Here is a 21,298-nt window from a genome sequence, read left to right as displayed (position 1 = left end):
CCTCCTGAGGCTTGGGAGCAAAAAATGTATTGCTCTTTTTCTTAAACTCATAGTAATATATACTTGTTGTAAACAATTTAAACTGGAAAGCTGCATGTAAGGTAGCAAGTGTTAGTTCTTGGCCCCCTTCCCACTCCCTGAAGGTCACTCTTGTTAACTGTTTGGTGTGTATTCTTCCAAACATATACCTTTTTTTCGTTCTTTGTTTTTTTCTTTTGATTCGATTTTTTCCAACTTTATTGAGGTGTAACTGCAGTACACTATATGGCACATATTGAAAGTATATAATTTGATTAGTTTTGACATATGTATACACCCATGAAACCTTCACCACAATTAAGACAGTAAACATATCTATCACCCCCCAAATCCATCATCCATCCTTATGCCCTTGTGCAGTCACCTCCCCACCTCCCCTCCACCGCTGACTTATTTCTATCACTATAAATTAGTTTGCATTTTCTAGAATTTATATAAATGGAGTCATAAAGCATGTACTCATTTTTTGGGTGGTGAGGGTTGGCTTCTTTTACTCAGCATAATGATTTTGAGATCCAGCCATGTTTCAGGTATCAATAATTTGTTCCTTTTTATTGCTGAGTAGTATTCCATTGTATGGATATACCATGATTTGTTTATCCATTCATCTCTTGATGGACTTTTTAGGTTGTTTCCAGTTTTTGGTGATTACAAATAAAGCTGCTCTGAACATTTGTGTACGAGTCTTTGTGTGGACAAATGTTTTAGTTTCTCTTGGGTAAATGCCCAGGAGTGGAACGGTTGGGTTGTGTCATATTTTAGATACATGTTTAACTTTACAAGAAATTACCAAACTGTTCTCTACAGTGATTTACCACATTTTGCATTCCCCCAGCAGTGTATGAGAGTTCCATGTGCTCCATATCCTTGCCAACACTTGTTATGATCAGTCTTTCTAATTTTAGACATTCTAATGGGTGTGTCGTGGTATCTCATGATTTTAACTTACATTTTCCTAATGACTAATGATACTGAGCATCTTTTTATGTGCAATTATTGGTGATTCGCATATATCCTTTTGTGAAGTGTCTGGGAGCAGGGAGTGGAAGGTGGTTTTAGAGCTGCTCACATTGAGGTCCCTGTGAGACATCCAAGCAAAATGTCAAGTAGGCAGTGGAGACTGGAGTCTAGACTTCAGAGGAGAGATCTGGGCTGGAGATGTAAATTTGGGAGTTGTCAGCTTATAGGTGCGTAGAGCCATGAGACCAGAAGAGATCACTAAGGGGGAGAGTGTAGACAGAGAAGAGGCCCAGGTCTGAGTTTGGGGATGCTCGATTAATCTGCAGCCGGAAGATGAGGAAACACCACTCAAAGAGCCTAAGAAGGCCTGGCTGGTGAGGTAGGAGGAGAACTAAGAGAAGAAAGTGTTGAATGGCATACAGCATTGTGGCGGCTGGCCTCCAAAGACGGCCCGTTAAGAACCACACATTCTGCTACTCACGCTCTTGTGCAGCCCCTCCCACTTTCATTCCGGCCTGGCCCTGTGTAACCGAGGACGTAGCAGAAGTGACGTGCCTGACTGCTGAGACTAGGTCCTAAGAAGCTCTGCGGCTTCCGGCTTGGCTTTTAGAACGCTGCTCTGGGATAAGCCAGTTGCCATCAAAGAAGTTTAACGACTCTGAGCTGCCATGATGTGAGGAAGTCCAACTAGCCATGTGGAAAGACCGTGTGGAGAGAAAAAGACGGCCAGCTGGTCCCCAGTTGTTCCAGGCATCTCAGTTAAGGCAGCAGACAGGTGAGTGAAGAAGCCATGTGGACGTCCAGCCCAGCCAAGCCTTGAGGTGACTTCAGCAGCAGCTGTTTTCTCTTTTTTCTTTTTTTTTTAATTAATTAATTAATTTTTCCCCCCAAAGCCCCAGTAGACAGTTGTATGTCATGGTTGCACATCCTTCTAGTTGCTGTATGTGGGGTGCAGCCTCAGCATGGCCGGAGAAGTGGTGTGTCGGTGCGCGCCCAGGATCCGAACTCGCGCCACGGGGCCGGCCCAGCAGCAGTTCCTTTCTGACTGCAACTGCATGGGAGACCCAAGCAAGAACCACCCAGCTGAGCCCACTCAACCCCCAGGACTATGAGGGATAATAATAAATCGTTGCTTTAAGCCTCTAAGTTCTGCGATGGTCCATTATGCAGCAGTAGATAATGAGACAGATGTGAACAGCGAAGGGAGATTGACCAGCCTCCCCGCCCCACCCAGAGCACAGCGCCCTGCAGCCCAGACCTGTGGAGAGAGGGGTGCGTCACCTCAGCTGGACAGCTGTCTGCTACCTGACGGGTCCCTCTCTCCCTGCTAAGAGGAGAATAAACTTCTCTTTGTGCCCAGAGATGTGGCATCCGCCAAGAGCCCCACAGCCCCCAGGGTGCTTCCAAAAAGACAGCAAGGGAGATTTTCTGGGAACTGGGTCACCAACTACTTGGATATTTCAAACCTGGCAGGACACAGAGAAACCAGATCAAAGAGGCTGGAAACTACAGGAAGCTGCTGGTCCTTGTCATGGGAGACTGCTCAGGGACATGCTGTGGTCGGGAGTGGCTGCCTGTCCCCACTTGACCCTTACATCAAAAGAGACTGCCTCGGGGCCAGCCTGGTGGTGCAGGCGGTTAAGTGCACGTGCTCCGCTGGGGCCGCCTGGGGTTCGCAGGTTCGGATCCCGGGTGCGCACCGACGCACCGCTTGTTAAGCCATGCTGTGGCGGCGTCAGCGTCCCGTACAAAGTGGAGGAAGATGGGCACGAATGTTAGCCCAGGGCCAGTCTTCCTCAGCAAAAAAACAACAAAAAAAAAAAGAGGAGGATTGGCAGATGTTAGCACAGGGCTGATCTCCTCACACACAAAAAAAAGAGACCACCTCTGTCTCCATCTTTCCTTTCTTCTTTCCTCTTTCTTGGCAGTTAAAACATTTGTCAACTAATATTTTATATATATACATATAGGATATATTACATATATAACATACGTTTTGTTATATACATGTAATTAAAAGCCACTGTTCCGCCCCACCCTTCCTACCCCCTATTCAGTTCTCTACAGGCAATCACTTAACTTTTGTTTTCAGATTTATTTGAATAGGTAATACAGGCATGAGGTAAAAATTTCAAAGGTACCACCCAGCTCCTCTCCTCAAAGGCAACCACTCTTACCAATTTATTACATCTCCTTCCAGAGAAATGCTAAGCATATGTCAGCATATAATATAAAGATCCTTGAAACATAAAACAGAAATGGTAACTTGCTACAGACACATTATGCACCTTCCTTTTTCATCTAACAATGCATCTCGAAGATCTTCCATATCAGTACCTATACAACTGCTTTATTATTTTAGGAGGCTGCACAATATCCCATTGTAAGGATGGATTGTAATTGATTTAACCAGCTCCTACTGAGGGACATTGAGGTTGATGCCAACTTTTTGATATTACAGTGAAGCAGCAAAGAACCTTGTGCTCACATCTTTCTGCACATGCATGCCTCTACCTGTAAGGATTCGGAGTCAAAAGGTATGTGCTTTTGTAATTTTGATATCGACAAAGTGTCCTCCGAAGAGATTGTACTAACGTACTTGTCCCCCAACTTCATACCCTTGTCCCTTTCTCCACACTCTCCCCAATTCTCTTCAAACAAAAATCAACCTTTCTGATCTTCGCTATCTAATTCGTAAGGATGGTATCTCTGTACTTTTACATTTGGAACGTCTTATTAGGAGGCTGAATGTCTTCATATGCTTAGTTGGCATGGTAACCGCTTCTAGCCTTTGTAGCTATTTCTTCTAGTTGTTATTTCCATAGAGCTAAATTATATACTTATGTGACCAATCGTTGATTTATCAGCTTTAGACATTCTCTATTGATTTTTTTTTCTCTTTTTTCCCCCAAAGCCCCAGTAGATAGTTGTATGTCATAGCTGCACATCCTTCTAGTTGCTGTATGTGGGACGCGGCCTCAGCATGGTCGGAGAAGTGGTGCATCGGTGCGCGCCCGGGATCCAAACCCGGGCCGCCAGCAGCGGAGCGTGCACTTAACCGCTAAGCTACGGGCCGGCCCCTCTATTGATTTTGCCTCCAGTATATGAGGATTTGGCTCACTTACAGTATCTTTGCACAGTCTCTGTCTTTCTGCCCTTCCATCCTTCTTTTATTTATGAAAAGTATTACTGGTTTTCCATTTATGGTAGTGATATCTTTTCTTTTTAAATAGACTTTATTTTTTAGAGCAGTTTTAGATTCACAGTAAATTGAGCAGAAAGCACAGAGAGTTCCCATATACCCCTGCCCTCACACACGATCAGCCTCCCCCACTATCAACAGCCCCCGTCAGAGTGCGACATTGGTTACAATGATGAACCCACATGGACCCACATCATTATCACCCAGAGTCCACAGTTTATATTAAGGTTCACTCTTGGTGTTGTACATTCTGTGGGTTTTGACAGTGAGTAATGACACGTATCTACCATTAGAGTATCATACAGAATGGTCACTACCCTAAAGCTCCTCTGTGCTCTGCCTATTCATCCCTCCTTCCTCCCTAACTCTGGCAACCACTGATCTTTTTACTGTCTCCATGGTCTTGCCTTTTCCAGAATGTCATATAGTTGGAATCATATAGTATGTAGACTTTTCTAATTGGCTTCTTTCACTTAGTAACATGTGTTTAAATTTCCTTCATGTCTTTTCATGGTTTGATAGCTCATTTCTTTTTAGCGCTGAATAATATTCCATTGTCTGGACGTACCACAGTTTATCCATTCACCTACTGAAGGACATCTTGAATGCTTCCAAGTTTTGGCGATTATAAATAAAGCTGCTATAAACGTTCATGTGCAGGTTTTTGAATGGACATGAGTTTTCAGCTCATTTGGATAAATAACTCATTTAGGTAAAGACCAAGGGGCGTGATTGCTGGATCATATGGTAAGAGTGTATTTAATTTTGTAAGATACTGCCAGACTGTCTTCCAAAGGGGCTGTACCATTTTGCATTCCCACCTGCAATGTATGCCAGTTCCTTTGGCCCCATATCCTCACCAGCATTTGGTGTTGTGAAAGTTTTGGAAATTTTGGCCATTCTAATAGGTGAGTAGTGGTACCTCGTTTTAACTTGCAATTTCCTAATGACATATGATGTTGAGCATCTTTTCACGTTTTTTTTGCGATCTGTATATCTTCGGCGGGGTGTCTGTTAGGTTTTTTACCCATTTTTAAGTCGTTTGTTTTCTGGGTGTTGAGTTTTAAGAATTCTTTGTAAACTTTGAATAACAGTCCTTTTTTCAGATGTGTCTTTTGCAAATATTTTCTCCAAGTCTGTGGCTTGTGATACAGTTTTTTAACAAATAAATTATTTTAAGTTTAAAACGCGAGTCCATTTAAAGACTCGCGTTTTAAAGGAAATAATGGTCAAGGTGGTAAAGATACAGCAGAAAATGAAGGTGTATCCAAGGGACTCAGGTTTGGGCAATATTGATGCTGCGCCTAGAGCCTGGCACGCAGTCTGGTTTCCAGGCTCCATATATGGCAGTTATTATGGCTATTATTACTATTTTAATAATACTAGCAGCTATTGTTGGTATTATCGCCATTATAATTAGGGTATAGTGGCTATTACTGCTGTTCTTGCTATAACAATATACTACTGTGATCTATTATATTGCTTTGATGAACCTCTGTGTCGCCTCTGTCTCCCTGGAACGTGGGGGCAGCGGAGAACCCTGCGAAGTTGTTGCGCTTATTACCATTATTTTGATGTTTCACCGCCACGAGCTGTGCAAAGTTTGGATGGGACGAACGAAGGCGGGTATCTGTCCGTGACAGGTAGGAGGTGGGTCTGGGGAGGGGTCAGGCCGGGAGCCTCCGCCCAGCACCGGGCGGGCCGCGTAGGGTCGCTCCCCGTGGGCGTCCGGTCCCCGGCCGGAGCCCGGTCACGGCCCGGCGCGGCGCGGATCTTGCCGCTGGCGGTCGCCCTGGCCGCGGCGGCCGCGGCGTCCTGGGCTCGGGGGCCGCCAGGCGCTCTCCGGCCGGGTCAGGGCTGCGCCGCGCTGGGCCGCTGCTGCCCGGGCCGTGAGCCGACCTGCGCCGCCCGCGGGCCCCCGCGCTGCTTCTGTGACCGGGCGTGCGGGGCGGGGCGGGACTGCTGCGAAGACTAGGCGCGGGCCTGCCCAGGTGCGGCCGCGGGAGCGCGAGGCGTGCGCGGAGGGGAGCGAGGCTCTGGGGGTGCGGAAGGAAGGAAGCCGCCCACGGACGGCGTTCTGGGCATCGAGGGGCGCGCGAGCCAAGGCGGGACGCGGCCGCGCAGGGCACGAGGGGGAAGAGCGGCTGTGGAGGTGCGCGCGGAGGAACATGCGCGCGGCATGAACGGGGCGCGCGAGCCTCCGGGGACGGCGTGGAGGGGGACGCGTGGAGAGTTGAGAGGTGTTTGGGAGGACGGGGTGCAAAGACTGCACGCGGGACTTGGAGGGCCGTGCGAGGGTGGCAGGGCTCCGCTGCGGCACGCAGGGCACCGAAGGGCAATGCGCGCGTTCGGGCACCAAGGGGTGCGAGACAGGAGGGGGCGAGCGCATGCGCTAAGGAGGGCGCCTGGGGCCTGAAGGGGTAGGAGGCAGGAGGGGGCGAGTGCGGTCAGAGGGGCTCGTGAAGCATCGAAGGCTGCGAGGGAGGAGAGGGCGCTTGGATTGGAGTTGGGTACCAGATTTAGCAAATAAAAATACAGCATGCCCGGTTAAACCTGAATTCCAGATAAACAACCAATAATTTTTTAGTAAAAGTATGTCCTAAATAGTGCATGGACCAAACTTATATTGAAAATGATTAATTATTTTTCTGAAATTCAAATCTAACTGGGCGTCCTGTATTTTATCTGGCAACTCCAGCTGGGGGAAGGCCGTGGAGCCTGGAGGGGAGTGACGAGGAGTGGGCGCACGCGCTACATTGCGAGCGGGCGGTTCACAAGGCAAATGGAAAGAGTGTTGAGAAGCCAGAGAGCTTAGAGTGGAGCGATGCTGAGAAAACGGAGGGAGGACCGGGGCCGGGTGGTCCGGGAGGGGCGGAGGAACTGAGGTGGGGTCGAGCGGGGTGGGGAGCAGCTTAAGGCTTGATCGGCGGGTGGAGGCAGAAGGGCCTGATCCAAATGCAGGTGACGCGCCCCCAGTGGTCCCCGTGCCGGCCGGGGCCGCCAGACCAGGGTCTAAGCATTCCCTAGAAATAGATCCCCAGCAGAGCGGTATCCATCGGGCTTTGAAATTAGGGGCTGCTTTTGTTGAGTCGCTGGTGGGGAAGACTCTGTCCTTTCTAAATCCCAGGAGTAAATTTTTCGAACCCACTGGAGACAAAACTCTAAATTCTGTCACCTTGTCAAGTGGATATGATCCAACTTTCCTTTGTTAGGAAGGAGAGTGACTGATTGGCCCTCTGTACCCTGAGACATCAGTGGGGTTCCTTCAGGAGTTTACATTTAAAAGAGAGGGCAACTTTCAAAAATTCACAATTGAAGGTACCCACCATTTATTGGTCACCTGCCTCCTCTATGCCCAGGAGCTGGGCTGGGTCCCCATCCAACTCTGGGGATCTGTGTGTGATAATGTCCTGGTTCAGCAGATGAGGACGGCTCCGCACAGAGGGGAGAGGGCTCTGGCCAGCCAAGGGGATCCAGCAGGTTTGAGAGCTGGGTCTGATCCGGCGTCTGCTACCTCCTTGCTGCTTCCCACCGGTTTGAGTGGCCAATGGTGGAAATTCAGGCAGCAGTGAGAGGAAAAAGTAATTTTGTGTGTGGTGTCTTCCCAAATCATAGCAAATGAAACTTCCCCAGGTTAGACTTGCAGAAGGACTGTCTTGGAAACACTTTTGTATTCTGCTTTCAGTACAGAGAGCACCTGCAGCCCTGGGGTCATACAGAGTGTGGGGCTGCACCCACAGGGGCTCCCCTCCCACAGCCCAGGAGTGGGGGCCCCAGGAAGGGGACCAGGCAGAAGGGAACAGTGATACTTTCCCAGGGTCTGAGGTCTGACCCTTGCCCACAGAATCACGCGATGTTATCAGCTCCCCAGCATTTTCCGTTGTATAAAGAGCTTCGGCCGGTGGGCCCAGGAGCCTCAAAGCATTCCTTCCCTCTTTGATTTGCTCCTTTGGGAAGGCATCAAAAAGTCAACAGGCCTAGAATCTGGTGTCTTGTCTGGGCTGGGTGGAGCCAAGTTCTTCTGAATAGACCAGAGAAAAGTTCATTTTCTATCTCCCAGGGGAGAAGAGGGGACGTGGGGACCAGTTAGGAGGCAAGAGACAGAGAGAATGAGGATTTTCATGAATGATTTAGGAGATCAAGTTGACTGACTTCACTAATTGATTGTAGTGGAGAGAGGTATTGAGGATGATTGAAAAACTCCTAATGTTTGCTGAGTACTTACCAAGTGCCAGGGAGGGACTGTTTTAAGTGCCTTATGTAAATTGTCTCCTTTAAGCCTCCTAACAATCCTATGGAATAGATAGTGTTATCATGCCCATTTACAGATGAGGAACTCAGGCACAGAGAGGTCGTGACCTGCTCAAAGTTGCACAGCCTTAAGCTGCAGATCTGGGGTTTGAACCCCAGCAATCTGGCCCCAGACCACAAAGTTGTGTGGTTGCTCAAGGGTAGGAGGGGCTTAAGTGTTGGGAGAGGGAAGCTTGAGCCTCCAGGGGGAAGAGGAGCTCTTGACATCGCCCACCTTCAATTAAATTGCTGGCCACCTGCTGTGTGCCCAGCTGTGAAGGGTCAGGGCTGGAAAGATGGGCCTCTGGTGCCCCTCCAGCTTATAGTCTGTTTTTGGGAGACAGGGTAGCTGTGAAAGAAATAAACAATTTTTTTGTGTGTGTGAGGAAGATCGGCCCTGAGCTAACATCTGTCAATCCTCCTCTTTTTTGCTGAGGAAGACTGGCCCTGGGCCAACATCAGTGCCCATCTTCCTCTACTTTATATGGGACGCCGCCACAGCATGGCTTGACAAGCGGTGCATTGGTGCGCGCCCGGAATCCGAACCTGTGAACTCCTGGCCACCGCAGCGGAGTGTGCGCACTTAACTGCTTGTGCCACCAGGCTGGCCCCGAAATAAACAATTTTAATCAGAGCAAGATGAGACTTGGAAATGATTTGGGAGGATGGGGTGGAGGCAGGGAGAGGGTGGGGCTGGAGTGACTAGTAAGGCCTTAAAGGATGGACATCATTCCTTCACATTTTTCAAGTTCTTTACTGAACATTTTCATGTATTTTATACTCTTTAATTCTCACTTCAACCCTGAAAGAATCAATGTCCTCATTTATGCACTTATATATTCATTATACTGGTCAGTACTCTTAGGGTTGTGGCACAGCTCATATTGACTTAAGCTAACAACGGAATTTATTATCTCAAATAACCGAAAAACAATCCATGAATTCTTGCTTCAGGCATGGCTGGATCCAGGGACTCCAATGATGTCATCAGGACTCTTTGTCCGCCTTTCAGCTCTGCTTGTGTTAGCTTCATTCTCAGGCATGCTGTCGCCAAGCGGTGGCAAAGATAGTACTCAGTAGCTCCAAACCGGCATCCCTAGTGGAAAGAGAACATCCTTTTCCCAGTTGTTCCAGCCAAAATCCTAGGGCTGGTTCTCATAGACCCATGTTGGGTCACATGCTTATCCATGATCCAATCAATCACTGAGCCTAGGGAGAAGAATTATGTCAATTGGCCATGTCTGGGTCACATGTCCTCTCCCAAGAATGAGAAGGTGAGGTCAACCCTATACAAACCACTTGGACTGAGAATGGGGAGGGTTGGTTCCTCAAAAGAAAACTGAGATGGTGTTACCAGAAGATGGGGGTAAGGAGGCTGGGAGGGCAGAAATGACAGCTACTCTGTACTGAGCTGTGGGAGACCATGCGTTTCAGGGAACTTGAAGTTAAAGCATGCTGAGACATTAAATAGGAGGAGGAGGGAGGGAGTGAATGGGGATGTTTTGCAGGAACTCTTAGATTTTTAGCCACTAGGCTTGGGGGTCTCTATGATCCACTATGGAAAAAGACCTTTTGTGAACCACCTCAATAGGAGACGGGAACCACTAAAGGATTTCAGGTGGCAGGCCAGAAGTGCATTCCAGAAAAATCCTTTTGGTAGACAGTGAGCAGGGTGGACAGTCAGGGGGCTGGGCAGTGAGGTTCAGAGAAGAAGGTGGGGTTCGGATGGTCCAGAAAGGCATTTCCCGGTGAGCCTGGGCCTGTCAGAGTGGGGGCAGAGAGATCCAAGGGGACTGCAGGAAATTCGGTCTGGCCCCAGCAGGCTCAGCTGGCATGATGTTATCTGGGTCTCCAGGGCTAGGTGAGCAACCCTAACCCCCCCCCCCCCGCTCTTTTCAGCTACGCTGATAAGCTATAATTTCCCCTTTTCTCACAAAAGGGTGGGATGGCTTTTGTTTTGAGAAACACCGCCATCTAGTGGTACCTTTTTATTTTTTATAATTTTATTTATTTATTTTCCCCCGAAACCCCAGTAGATAGTTGTATGTCATAGCTGCACATCCTTCTAGTTGCTGTATGTGGGACGCGGCCTCAGCATGGCCGGAGAAGCAGTGCGTCCGTGCGCGCCCGGGATCTGAACCTGGGCCGCCAGCAGCGGAGCGAGCGCATAACGGCTAAGCCATGGGGCTGGCCCCTGGTGGTACCTTTTTGCAACACCAGCCTGTGGTCATATTTCCTTTGTTGTTGCTAAGGCAAGATTTGCTCCTTCAGTATTCACCGGCTCGTTCCTTACAGGGTCTCTGTGTGCCACGCACTGTCCTCGGCGCTGGGATTCAGCAGGGAACAAGGATGCTGCCTCCATGGAGCTGCATTACAGCGGAGGAGGCTGACAAGGTGTGAATAATCACATGAATGTACCGAGGTCGTGACCCTAGGCATAGGTGAGGTGTGATGACAGTTCCCTGGGGGTGTCACGTGCGCATGCTGCCTGGTGACTTCACAGATGTGGGATGACATGGAAAGAATACATGTAGGGCTGGCATCTGCCTAGTTTTCTGCAAAATCTTTCACTTGCCTGGCCGGGCAGGCAGGGGTCGCATGGGACTTTGGTGCGTCCCCTTGGTCCAGCCGCCCAGCCAGTGCCCGAATCTGGTCTGCAGTCTCCCTGCCAGGTTGTCCAACTGCTCTGCGAACACTTCCAATGACCAAAACTCATTTCTTCTAGAGCTTCTTCTACCGTGGATTATCCTCTCTCGCCTGGACAACTGCGGTAGCTGTCTTGTTGGTCTCACTGCGTCCCAGGGGTGGGGTCTCACCCCCACCCAGCAGCCAGGGACGTCCTTTTACAACCTTAACTGTGTTCCTCTCACTCCTCTGCTCGGAACCCAGCAGTGGCTTTTCTTAATGCTTAGGATAAAATCCAGACTTCTCGCAGGAGTCCTCAAAGCCCTGTGTGCTGTCACATCCCCTCCCTCTCTGTCATCACCTCCTGCCACTTTCCTTCCTGCTTGTTATGCTGCAACCACACTGGCCTCCTCGCTGTCCCTCCAGCATCCAACCTTGACCCTGCCTCAGGGCGTTTGCACTGCCTGTTCCCTCTGCCTGGAACACTTTACCCCCAGATACGTACACAGCTCCCTCCTTCCCCTCCTCTGTGGGCCTTTGACCCCTCCATCTAAATAGTTTCTTATCATCCCACCCCTGACGATCTTATTTTGCTTTGTTTTTTCTCGGAGCATGAATCACTGGTTGAAATTACATCATATATTGTATTGTTTATTGTCTCTTTCCCCCACGGAGTGTCAGCTCTTCGAGGGCAGGGGCTTTGTCTGCTTTGCTCCTGTGTGTTCCTGGCACCCGGCCCAGTGCTTGGCACACAGTAGGCCCTAAATTGTTGAATGAACGCATCAAGACCCCTGTTGTCTTGAGCATTTAGGATCTGCTCAGTGCTTCGCATTCGTCATTGCGCCAATCCTGGGAGATTGCAGTTTTTCTGACTCCAACGCCTTGGCTCGACTCAGATATTCCGCCCCCTTAAGCCTCACTTGCCTCCTCTGTGAGATGGATTTGACAATAGCGGGAATACATATAGGAGTCGGGGTCCTGGGGAGTGACAGATGGTATGCCCAGAGGGGTTGAATGGAAGAGAATTTGATGAGGGCTCTATTCACAAGGGTGGGGGCAGGGGTACAGGAGGAAACGGTGTTATTGGAGCCTGGTGAGAGCAGGGTCCATGGCTGAGGGTCCCCCCACCCAGGAGTGAGGCTGAGCTGCAGGGGGGCGAGGGAGCAGTAAACACCTGGGCTGCTCTCTCCTCCCTGCGGTGCTCCCCACTGGCTCCACTCACTGGCAGCCAGGGGGCCGGGGAGCCTCTGTGATGCACAGGCTTCCCGGAGGGCACAGGGCTAAGAGGGATCCAGGAAGACACAGCCTCCTAAGGGTGTTGTGAGGATGACATGCAGTTGTGTATGGACTTGCCTGGTCCAGCACCAGTGACATAACTGGTGTCATTATTAGGTGGGTGATGGAAGCAATCGATGATTGTGAGGCTGTCGTACCTTGTTTCCTCCCCCCCACCGCCCTTCCTTCCTCTGAGCATTTCAGCTCTGCTGAGAGTTGAGATCTAGGCAAGGAGTATGTGACTTCCAGAGGTGCTGGAAGCGATGCTGTCTGTTTTCACAACACGATAACCTCATTCCCTCAGCTCAAGGATGCACACTTTTTTTCACATGTTCACCTTGCTGAACTAGGACATGTCTCATAGCTGGGAGTGCTTTTCACGAGGACAGACCAGTCTTGTTCCCATGGTGTCTCCTGGCTCACAGTAGACGCCTGGTAAATATCTGGAATGAGTGAACCAATTCTGACTGTAGTAGCCGCCTTGTGTGTGCACGAGCGTGTGTGTGTGTGTGTGTGTGTGTCACTGTCAAGGCTTGCTGGCATATCCGTAGACGTTCTCTCCCTGGAGAAGTCCGCAGATTCCGTGTTTCAGCCAGACGGCCCTCCCTGTCTGGTTTGATCCAGTCCTGGTCTGGGACTGTGGGTGGATGAAGAGGCCACATCATTAGAAGAGACCTGCTCATCGGGCCCCTGAGTGTGGCAGGCACGTGGAGCATCTCAAGGATGCGGACCCCCAGCACTTTCCTTCTTTTATTGTGATGGAATATTTCATACGTGCTCCAATGGAGAGAGAATAATATACGAACCTCTCCTGAAAAGCTAAGAAACAAGCCTGACCAGTGCTGTTGGAGCTTCTGTGTTCCCCCCCAGGCACCTGCCTTCCCTCTCTCCTCAGCGGTAACCTCTGTGTTGAGTTTGGCATTTTTAATTCCCATGCATTTATGTATATAAATATACACAATCGAGTCTCATGATTCACAGTAGTTATGTTCTGTAAAATTGCCACGAACACTGAATTGATGAATACTGAACCATTGCCTCCAGGGGAAATATGTACATAGATTATAATCTTAAATCCTAAAAACAACTCATTCTGGTAGAGTCCATTTTATTTATTTTACAAAAGAGAAAAACGAGGTCCAGAATTAAGTGACCAGCACTAACAGATGCCAGAGTTGGGATTCAGACCCCATCCAACTGGCCCCAGAGCCAGAGCTTGTTGCGTGACACCACACAGCTGCCTGCCGCTCTGTCCAAGGAGGCAGATCGTGGCCTTGTTTGACCTCAGCTGTGAGCGTGCCCTTTGGGCGACTCAAAATTTTTACTGTTCTGTGCATGTCTGTGAATGACTGCAAAGAGCCTCAAGTATTGATTTTGGGGTTACAAATAAATTTTAGCAAATAGACGAATTCGCAAATACAGAATCTGCAAATAGTGAGGATTGACTCATAAATATATACTTAGTATGTGTATGTATATATTTTAGGTATATATATAGTATCATATATATTTGTGTATATAATACCTGTATGAATTCTTAGACACAATATAGCACTGTTTTGCAGGTTTTAAAACTGTATATAAATAGTATTACACCAGAAATAGCTTCTGCAAGAGGCTTTTTTCCACCCCACGTTGTTGTTGGGGTAGCTGTGGTCCATTTCACTGCTGTAGAGGAATAGCTAGTGTTTGTTGAGAGCTTGCTCTGTGCCAGGAGCAAATGCTTTATATGTCACGTCTGGTTGAATCCTCAAGGCCACCCCATCAGGTGAATACTGTTCTTATTCCCATTTGACAGAGGAAGAAACTGAGGCACAGAGAGGTGAAATCAGTTGCCATTAGTGCTCAGAAGTGTTTGTTGAAGGGATGAGTGATGGAAACAACCTAAATGATCATCAGTAGGGTGATGGATAAATAAAACGTGGAATTCTAAGTTTAGATACGCGTATAACCAGTCATCATAGAGAAACTTTCAAGGAAGGCATGGACTCAAGTTTGCGAGTGTTCTAGCTCTCACTGTGGTGTTTTGGGGGGTTTGCCTTGTGGGGAAGGTGAAGACTTGGCTGCTAGCCAGCCAAACTCCGTAGAAGTTGCCCTTGGAGACGCCACCTTCTCTTCCAGCGGTCTCCTGCATAGTGGCAGAGTGGGGTGGCTGGAGTCGCTGTGCCAAGCCCTGCCAGGTCTCTTACCGTGTCCACCAGAGGCATGTCCTGCAGGTGCCGAGGAACGGGGGTGCTCCCTGCCCCCCGCTGGAAGAGCGGGCTGGCTGCGTGGAGTACTGGAGCCGCCAGGGAGTGGAGTGCCAACAGTCCTTGGGTGAGTTGGGGTGGCCCGGGGGGGCCGCTGTCAGTGGAAACAGCCTGGCTGGACTGCAAGGCCCTCCACAAGTTCCTGGGTGGGGTCTGAGTTTGGGATGGGACTCTGCTTTCCTTTGCTCTGATCCCCCCTCCTCGCCTTGTGAATGAGGTAAGAAGCTCTGACTTCCGCTAGGCATCTCCGTGTCTTCTTTCTGCTCATCTCCCAGTGTGAATCTGTCCCATCTGAATGCAGAGGATGGGAAGCCCACCTTAAACTGACCAGAGCAAAAATATGTGGCTCATGGAACTAAAGGTCCAGGGGCTGCATTCAGGCATGGGTGGATCCAGGGGCTCAAGCAATGTTGCCAGGAATCTCTCAGCTCTGTTTACCTCTGAGTTGGCCTCATTCTCAGGCAGGCTCGTGCCCTGTAACGGTCTTTGATAGCTCCAGGCTTCCCTCCAACCAGCCTAGCAGCTGGAAGAAAAGCCCTCTTTCTCCATAGTTTCAGCAAATGTGCTAGGGTGAAGTCTCATTGGCTTGACCTGGGTCATGTGTTTGCTGCTGAACCAATCAGTATGGAATGCTCTGATTGGCCGAGCCTGGGGCAAGTGCTCCCTTTGAATCTGGGGCGGGAGGGGCAGGGTGAACCCTGTCTGAATGAGAGTAGGGGAGGGGTGTTCTCCAAAGGAAAATTGAGGAGAATGGGTGCAGGACGGGCAAAACAACAGAGGTCCACTGGATTGCACACCCCGACAAAGGGATTTTATATCACTACAAAAAATAGGTGATGCCCGTTTTACAGCTGAAGAAATACACCAACAGAATGAAATGGTTTTCCAGAAGGGATAGAAGAACAGGCAGCAGGATTAAATTGTCCCCTTCCCATCTCTCCCCATGCCACAGCCCGGCGGGGTGGGTAGATCATTCTGCAACACAAATCTGACCACGGTGCCACCCTCCTGATTAATTTCTCCAGTAGCTGCCCAGAGCCCCCGGGTAACCCAAACTCCTCATCATGGTCTCTTAGCTCCCTGAGCCTGGCTCCTGCCTCCTGTGACCTCATCTCCTTCCTCCTTCTGCCTGTGTTTTAGAGGATCATTCTGACTGTGGGGATGGCTGATGAAAGGGGTCAGAGGGCAGCAGGGAGACCAGGGAAGAGGTGACTGCAGCGGTGCAGGCGACAGAGGATGGTGGCTAGACCAGGTGGCGGCAATGGGGTGATGAAGTAGCAATGCCTAAAATCCTTCTCTCTCTCCCCTGCCGCCTGCATCTAACCTTGTCCGGTTTGTCATTTCCTGCATAGATGTCAGTTTTCCCCAGGAAGATTTTCCTGACTGCCCTACTATGTGCCAAGCTCTTTGCCACATGACTGGACTCTGTGAGGCCGATGTTCCTATTCTCATTTTACGGAAGGGGAAACCAGGGTTCAGGAAAGCAAAAACTTGCCCAAGATACATGGCTCACTGTATACTTATTTAGCTCTGACCATAACTCTGTGATGTAGGTTCTAGTATTTTCCCCATTTTGGTGAGGAGGAGACTGAGGCTCAGAGAGGTGCAGTAACTTGGCCAACCAAGATCACTCAGCTATAAGAGGGAGAGCTGGGACTAGAACCTGGGCTTCTCTGGGACCCTCCTCACTGCTGTAGACGGCACCAAAAGAAGCCCTATGGGTGTTGGAAGAGAGGAGGGAAGGGGAATTGTGGATTAAGTGTGTATGGCAAAGACCAAGCCCGGTGTCTACAGCAGCAGCAGGGAGAGGGGCCTGGGATGCCCTGGTGGGCCCTCCTCTCGGTCACAAGCATTAGGTCAACACCCAGCCTTTGACTCAGCCCCCTCGCTCAGGGAATGGGGATGGGTAGGGACTTCTTTTGGCTTTTAAATTTTCCTCTGGAATCACCGGCCTCTCGTGGTCTGACTCTCAATTCTCTTCCTTTGTCTGTTCTAGGAAGGAAGAGACTTGGAAGCTGGCCCAAGAAAATAATTTTATTAATTCATTTATCCATCCATCCCTCCGTGCCTCCTTTCTTCTATCCTTATGTCTTCCCACCATTCATTCATCCATCCTTCTGTCCACTTTTCCATTCATCTGTTTTTTATCCCTTCATCTATCCATCCGCCTATCGTCTCTCCATCCATCCTTCCTTCCATTCAGCATCTCTTCTATCATTTCTCTGTCTCTCCTTTTTTCCATCTTCCCATCTTCCATTTATTTACCCATCATCCATCCGTTCTTTGTTTCTTTCTTCTGTAATTTTAGCCATCCATCCGTCCATCCATTCAGTTATTAACTTTCATCTGTTCTTTTTTACTTGTTCACTTATTCATTCATCAAAATCATTCATCTGAAAAATTTTTATTGAGACGTACTGTGCTAGGCCCTGAGTCTCAGGAGAGAACTCTGATCCTGCCTCCAGCACGCATAAAGGGTCCTAGTGGGGACCACTACCCAGTTACAAGACCCCACAGTCTCCTTAGGGCTGCCGTGTAGATGACCCGGACACCAGGAGTACCTAACCCTGCTTCCTGGGGTGTCATTGCCTGGGGGGTGCTGGGCTACCTAACTCTGTTTTCTCCTTGGCCCACAGTCCCTGCTCTGATAACCACAGGCAGCCACGGGAAAGAGCGGAAAAAGCGAGTTGTCCCCAAGGAGCAGGAGACGGTAGGGTAAGTTGAAGCAAGTGAACCCAAAGTCCAACTACAATTTGTGAACATTTTTCTTTAGATTAAACTTTCATCATGTCTCTCTCTCACTTTGATAGCTTTGGTATCTCCTCTTTTCTTGTCCTGTTACATTTGTGAGCTCATTAACATGGATTTTGAATTCTTTAATAATTGGTCTCCATTCAACTTCATTCATTCACTCAACATTTATGGAATGCCCATTATATGACAGGCACCATGCTAGGCCTTGGGGCTACAGCAAGGAATAAAAAGACAGAAATACTTGTCCTCATGGACTGGACAGTCTAGTTGGAGGAAACAGGCAATAAACAAATAAATAGCATGTCAGAGGATGCCAAGTGCTATGGAGAAAAAAAAGCAGGGAAGAGGGTGGGGGTGCCAGGGACATCCTCACTGAGAAGGTGACATTTGAACTAAGATCTGGAGGAGGCTGTCTGAGGGAACAGCATGTCTGGAAGAGGGACCAGCAAGTGCAAAGGCTCTGAGGCAGGGCATGCCTGGTGTGTTCAAGGATTAGCAAGACCTTGTGTGGCTGGAGTGTAGGGAGAGTGAGAGAGTAAGAAATAAGGCTGGAAATATATTGAGAGGGGGATGTCAGACCTCACAGTGCCTGTCGGCTGTGGTGGGAAGTTGGGCACTTTCTCTGCATGAGATGGGAGTCATGGGAGGGTTTCGAGCGGAGGAGTGTCATGATCTGACTTAGGTTTTCACAGGACCCCTTTGGATGTTGTTTGGAGAATGGATTGCAGAGAGGCAAGGACGGAATCAGGGGGACCAATGGGGAGGCTCCTGCAACAGTCCGGGCGAGAGGCGAAGGTGGTTTGGACCTGAGTGGGAGCCCTGCACCTTGTGAGGGTGAATTGCAGGGACTGCAGTCAGACCAGTGTGTTTTTCCTGGTGGGGATGAGGTCAACCTTCCAGCACAGTGAGTGGCACATGGCAGCTACTCAATAAATATCAGTTGAAAGAATTAGGTCTGAACTAAGGCAGTGGCAATGCAGATGGAGAGGAGAGCTACATTCGTGAGGATTCCTTTCATTGCAAGTGACAGAAACTCGGCTCAAACTGGCTCCAGTGAAAAGAATGATTGGTTTACGTCACTGAGAAGGAAGATCGGAAATAGAATTACTGCAAGCATGGCTGAAGCCAAGAGGTCACATCATGTTGTTGCTTCTTGCTCTCATTCTCTCTCTCTCTCCGTATATTGGCGTCATTCTCAGGCAGCCCCTCTCGCTACAGTGGCCAAGACGACCACCAGCGGCCCCGCGTCCTCCCAGCTTAGCAGCTCCAGCGGAAGCAGCCCTTCCTCAGTCTTCGTGTGTCAGTTCTGGGAGAGACCCTCATTGGTTCCGCTTGGATCCCAGGCCCATCCCTGAACCAATCACTGCGGCGGGAGGATGGGAACCCTGATTGGTCAGCTTCGATTATGTGCCTGCTCTAGTGGCAGGTGTAGGCAGCCAGGACCAGGTGCCTTGATTGCTTGCCCCTCCAGGACCACACAGGGTGAAGGCAAGGGTTCCCCAAATGAACCACCAAAAGGGGAAGAAAAAGCGCACAGGGAAGTTTTTCACAGGCCTCCGGTAAGGGACGGGCTCCTGAGGAGTTCTGAGGGCAGCTCAGAGAGAAGGGGCTGGGAACAGGTTTGGGGCTGTCCTAGAAGAAAACCATCTACTCCTTAGGCCTCCCAGCAGCTGCCGCCACCAGAGCCCAGCCCCACGCAGTCACCCTGAGTCCCTGACCAGCCGCGTCTCCTCCAGCAGGGGGCGCCCATTCACTGCGACTTGTAGGAAATTTAGGTAGGAGTAAAATTTTGACAAATTCAGTCTTACTACAGATAGCCCAGAATGGGGGGCTTCCCTCTGAAGTAATTCTCGTGGAGAATCTTCTCCACAACACAGGATCTTTTATGAAATGCAGAGGAGTGCTTATTGAGACTTTTGGGGTTTAAGTGGTTCATTTAGGCACCACCACTTATTAGCTGTGTGACCTGGGCAAGTTCTGTCTCTGATCCTCAGTTTCCTAATCTGTAAACTGGGGCCACACCTACCTCGCAGCGTTTCCCTTGTCCACTGGACCAAATGATTCACTCAGCCAATTTTTATTGAGCCAGGTAGTATTCTAGTACCCAACAGTGAACAGAAAAAAAAATTCCTGTGTTTGTGGAGGCTGACATTCTAGTGGGGAGACGCATGAGAAGTAACCTGTGTCGTCTTTAGGATATGGTGCTTAGGAGAGGGCCTGACACATGGGACTCCTTCATGAGATTAACTTTAAAAAGCAGCAGCCGAGGGGCCGGCCCCGTGGCCTAGTGGTTAAGTTCAGTGCGCTCTACTTCGGTGGTCTGGGTTTGGATCCCGGGCATGGACCTACACTACTTGTCAGTGGCCATGCTGTGGCAGCGGCCCACTTACAAACTAGAGGAAGATTGGCCACAGATGTTAGCTCAGGGCCAATCTTCCTCAGCAAAAAAAAAAAAAAAAAAAGCAAAGCAGGAGCAGAGTCTCTAGTTGTATGCAGCCTGTTGATGCAGATTGGGTTTCCCGAAAGGGTTCTATATCAGGGAGAAATAGTACCAACCTGGACGTACATAGGGCTAGGTGCACAGCGGGTGCTCCATAAATGCTCACAAGTGTGTGCAGTGGTGTCTCCCTGTGTGGCTGCAGGTACTGTGTCCAGTTCCGGCTGGGGCCCATTCCAGGGAGCTGCCAGCAGGTGAGGGCATCCCATACCCAGTGGACAAGGTATCTGACCCAGGGCCACATGGTTTGTGTGAGGTGTGAGTGGCCTGCCCAGGACGCCAGGAGCTGGCGCTGCTATGGGGATGGCGGTGGGGCCGAAGGGTGAGCAGTGGGACTTGGGTGTGGGGAGGTGTGACTTAGAGCCTGGGGCTTTCCTGCTGCCTGAGAGAGGAAGGTGCTGCCGGAGCCAGAGGCTGCTCCCTGGTCAGGGCTGGGCCCTGGAAGGTCCTGGTCCCAGTGTCGGAGGAGGAGCAGCTCCTGCCACTCCCAGCTGTGTGACCAGGGGCAATCTCATAACCTCTCTGAACCCCAATTTCCTCATCTGAAAATGCAGATAATAAGAGAACCTCCTCATGGGGCAGTGGTGAAGGTTAAGCGAGATCATGCAAGTCGAGGACTTAGCATAGCTCCTGGCATCCAGAAAGGCTGAAGAGAAGGGAGCTGGTATTATCATTGAATCCTCACAATTCCCTTACAAGCCGAGTTTGGTTGCCCTCATTTTATAGACGGGGAAACTGAGGCTCAGAGAGGCAGTGTGACTTAGTCAAGTCACACAGCAGGATTTGGCCCACATTTGGCTTACATCAGCCCCCTAGACTCAGAAAGCACTTAGCATACCAATTATAATAGTAGCTAACATTTTTTTTTTTTAAGATTTTATTTATTTATTTTTTTCCCCCCAAAGCCCCAGTAGATAGTTGTATGTCATAGCTGCACATCCTTCTAGTTGCTGTATGTGGGACGCGGCCTCAGCATGGCCGGAGAAGCGGTGCGTCAGTGCGCGCCCGGGATCCGAACCCGGGTTGCCAGCAGTGGAGCACGCTCACTTAACCGCTAAGCCACGGGGCCAGCCCACTAGTAGCTAACATTTATTGAGTGCTTACTATGTACCAGGCATTATTCTAAGTTCTTGGTATTCATTCATTCATTCATTCACTAAATATTTGTTGAGCACTTACTCTCAAGCATGTGCCAGGTGATGTTTTGGGCACTGGGGAGAGGCGGTGAACAAAGCAGATGTGGTCCCTGCCCTTATGGAGAGGACCTTCTGCTGTGAGGAGACCGACATTAGGCAAGCAAATCTGTAATTCATCAGACAGGAGGTAAGTGTCAGGGAAAGAAAGCAGACGAGGGGGAAGTTCTGAGGGTTATTGTTTTTCAAGGAAGGTGACACAAAGGAGGTGACA

General features: G+C 49.6%; 1 pseudogene; it reads left to right on the top strand.

Moving 5' to 3' along the window:
• The first annotated feature begins 1,692 nt into the window (after positions 1-1,692).
• LOC131418780 (somatomedin-B and thrombospondin type-1 domain-containing protein-like) lies at positions 1,693-20,217 on the top strand (annotated as a pseudogene).
• The last annotated feature ends 1,081 nt before the right edge of the window (positions 20,218-21,298 follow it).

The sequence above is a fragment of the Diceros bicornis genome, chromosome 19 (genome assembly GCF_020826845.1).
Source record: "Diceros bicornis minor isolate mBicDic1 chromosome 19, mDicBic1.mat.cur, whole genome shotgun sequence".
Classification (NCBI taxonomy): domain Eukaryota; kingdom Metazoa; phylum Chordata; class Mammalia; order Perissodactyla; family Rhinocerotidae; genus Diceros; species Diceros bicornis.
This window is presented reverse-complemented; position numbering and strand designations above follow the sequence as displayed.